Source organism: Buceros rhinoceros, unplaced genomic scaffold (assembly GCF_000710305.1).
Source record: "Buceros rhinoceros silvestris isolate BGI_N320 unplaced genomic scaffold, ASM71030v1 scaffold33385, whole genome shotgun sequence".
Taxonomy (NCBI): Eukaryota; Metazoa; Chordata; class Aves; order Bucerotiformes; family Bucerotidae; genus Buceros; species Buceros rhinoceros.
In genome coordinates this window covers 16,660-19,964 of record NW_010413930.1, presented here as the reverse complement: position 1 = coordinate 19,964, position 3,305 = coordinate 16,660, and the positions used below count along the sequence as shown (strand labels likewise).

Genomic DNA, 3,305 nt, shown 5'->3' with positions numbered 1-3,305 from the left:
GTCTCGGCTCTTGCAGTCGGTGGCAGGAGGGGGCCTTGTCAGTCATTCTCTTCTGAAGACGCTGCGGGGAAAGCACTCAATGTGAACATCCCAGAAGGCCCTTGGTGGGTCTGTCATGGGAGGCAGAGAGTTCCTCTGCCCTTCTCCCGTGGATAGATGTGTTAGAGAGCCAGGGCCACACCGCTGCGCCGGCTGCAGGGGCTCCACAGGGTGTCCACTGGCGCTCTGGTGGCTGCGACCAGTTTGAACCTGGTGTTTGAGGCATCAGGAAGAGAGTGGAGCTGTTGGAACCAGAGACACGGCTGAAGACACCACAGCTTGTTCAGAAAGGTGCAGCATAGGTACCTCCCCAGGACAGAGAGGGCCTGTGCTGTCTTACTCCCAGTCTGCTGCTGTTACTGGTTTTTTACACAGCCGCCCCAATCAGTACAGAACTGGCCCTGTGGTGTCCTGTTGCCGAATACGTGAACTCTGGTCAAGGTCCTTGATGCCCCAAAAAAAGCTCGTAGTTGGTATCTGGGGGGTGTACAGCACAAACGGACTGGGAGAAGCCGTGCTAACCGCAGCATAAAGAATGCAAGTGCGAAACGAGTGTGTGCTGGCTAAAGGCGAGCCCAGCGTGTCTGTGGTGGCAGAGCCGCGTCCCCAACCCTGCTCCGTGCTGTCCCCAGTCCTGCTCCGTGCTGTTCTTCACGTCCTCCCCTCGCCCTGCAGAGCTCTTGGGTGCAGATAAGGCCAATTAACTCCCTGGAATTCCATTTCTAAACGACTTCCTTTGGAGAAGAATCTCCAGCTATTTTCAGCGTGCTCCTCGCTGTGTTTTCTGGAGGCAGAGGTGCTTGGGGGCGGGTTTTGGTTGCTGTTTTGGTAGTTTTCTTTTGACGTTTCCTGACGAGGTGTCAGTGAAGTCCATCCTAGGCAGGAGCTCTCGGTTTCACTGGTGCATGGGAGGTGGTAGCTCCGACACTGACTCGTGACGGGCCGCTGCTTTCTTACCTGGGGTCAAATACCCCTTTTTGTTGCTGTGAAAGGCAGCAAACAAAGGATGTGCTGCAAAACCGGAGGTGATGTTGAAGAAAGGGTTCCTGCCTGTAATGTTCAGTGCAGGATGGAGACTTCCCCGATACTCTGCACCGATAGACAGGCAGTTTAGATAATCTCTGCTCATCCCTCCCCACAGCATTACCCCACCATGATTTTCCATAAAATTGCAGGAATTCTGGCTTTTGAGTAGCCAGAGCAGTTACTGAACTGCGACAGAACCGAGCGTCGGTCCTGTTACACGTGTGTAACCGGGTGGGTGCGTTCCAGAGGGATGGTCCCTCCAGTCGGGCAGAGCTGTCCCCGGCTCCGAGCCTTGTGCTGCCGTGCCAGAACGCTGCTTCGTCCAGGATTTCTGTCTCGGAGATTCAGGCAGAGCAGAAACGGCATCTCTAAACTGCCCTGGCACGTGGGACACCTCGTGAGCCGCGCTGGATGTGTCCCGGGAGGGTTGCAGGCTCACTGAAAGCCTTATCTGAGCACCCAGTGCCGGAGCTGCTGGTTGTGGCTGGGGAGGAAAGGGCTGGCCGCGGCGCTGCCTTCGTGCGCCAGCCTGGGGAGAGCAGCGAGCCCTGAAGAGAGGAGACGCCTGTACCGTGTTTATCGCTGCAGGAACGGGCGGGGAGGGGAGAGCTGCCGCCCCATGCAGTATCTTCAGGAGCCAGCAGACAAACCATGCTCGCTTCGCTTGTGAGGGACTTGTGAAATAGTTTGTGTGATCCATTGTGTTTTCTCACAACCATCTCACCAGTTCACGGTGGTTTTACAGTCGGGGAAGGGAGCCTCACCTCTGAAGCTCGTAGCTGGAATTCTTGTGCGCTGCTGCCACGGTGTTAGTTCTAAGTCATTCAGAGATGAACACCCTCCTCCTGGTTCAGCACATCGGGGGTCAGCCTGCACCGGGGGTTTGGCTGGTCAGTCAGACGTGGCTGCTCCCGATCCCGTGGATGTCACGGCAAGGTGGGGCAAACCCAAAACCTCCTTGGGGAGGAGTGCAAAGAGGAGAATGATGGAGTAGGGCCAAGTCCTTGACTGTGCCGCTGCCCGATGCTCATCTCAGTGCCCTCATGTGTGGTGGTTGCCTCATCTGATCGTGTTTTCAGGCGTGAGGCATAGAGGAGGGAGAAAACCAAAGTGGGAGGGGAGGGAGAGCAGCGAAAGGGAGGAATTGTACAAGTTCAGTCTGGGACAAGGTGGAGTATCACCTGCTGTCGCTGCTGGTCCCACCCGGACTGGCCCTGGCAGCGTGTTCCCAGCTGCATGGTGAGTTTGTCAGTGCTCCAGACAAGCGAGGCTGTCGCCGCTTCCTTTGCCATGCTGAGGTGGAGTGGGGTGTGCTGGAGCCCCGCTGCTGAGCTGGGGTCACAGGGGTTGTGCTTTGCAAAACCAGAGCTGCATCAACTTCCCACTGTTGGAACTGGGAGCAGCAAGTCCTGCCACTCCAGCAGAGTTGGGCCTTTCTCCTGCCTCAGAAACTCTGACACTGAGCTCGGATTTGTAGGTGGAGATGTTTCACCTGCTCTCCAGATTTGTTGGCACTGAAAATAGCTCTTCCGTCCAGCTTCCTTCTGGTAATTCTGACTCAGGCTTCCAGTAATGGAGGGTGGTTTTTTCTTTCTTCTTTTTTTTCCCCCTAAATTAAAAAAAAAAAAAAAGAAATAATCAGAGTGTTTATGCTTACAAACTTCCCATCTTTGACTTCTGCTGTGGAATGTGGGTCTCTCTGAGTCCAGCACTCCTCGCAGCCTCTAAATTTGAAGCCATGTAGCTTCTCAAGTGGCTGCTTGCTTCGGATGCCACAAGCTCCTGGCTTGACCTTGGCTCCTGTCGGGAAATTCCAGTGTGATTTTGTGTGAGTGGGGGCGGACAAAGGATCTCCTCGACTGTGCCTTCCCAGCGGGAGTGTCTTGGGAGCCCTCCTGGCTGGCTGTGCTGCAGCGGGAGGGATGCTCCAAAGCCACCATTAACTCTGACACAGCAGTTGATGCCTGGAGGGACCCAGTGGGGCCGTGCAGCAGCCTGACCCCCCTGTCACTGGCGTGGGGCTGGGAAAAGCCGTTCCCAGCGATGGCTTTTGGGTGCAGTTTTGTTCAACCTTTCCCTTTGTCCCGTTGGGGTTTCCTTGGCTGGGCCCTAGCTGGCCCTTCTGGTCCCCAAAGTGATGCTGTTTCTCTCCACCCCAGAGCTCTCAGCTAGACCCTCCAGGTCAGGATGAAACACGTGGGAGTCTATGCAGCTCCTTGGAGCCAGGCTCTGTCCCTGCC

General features: G+C 55.9%; 1 protein-coding gene across 1 annotated transcript in view; it reads left to right on the top strand.

Moving 5' to 3' along the window:
- SBNO2 (strawberry notch homolog 2 (Drosophila)) overlaps positions 1 to 3,305 on the top strand; it is a gene marked incomplete at its 3' end in the record, with an annotated part of 41,150 nt that overhangs the window by 21,193 nt on the left and 16,652 nt on the right. The gene's annotated exons all lie outside the window — the stretch shown is intronic.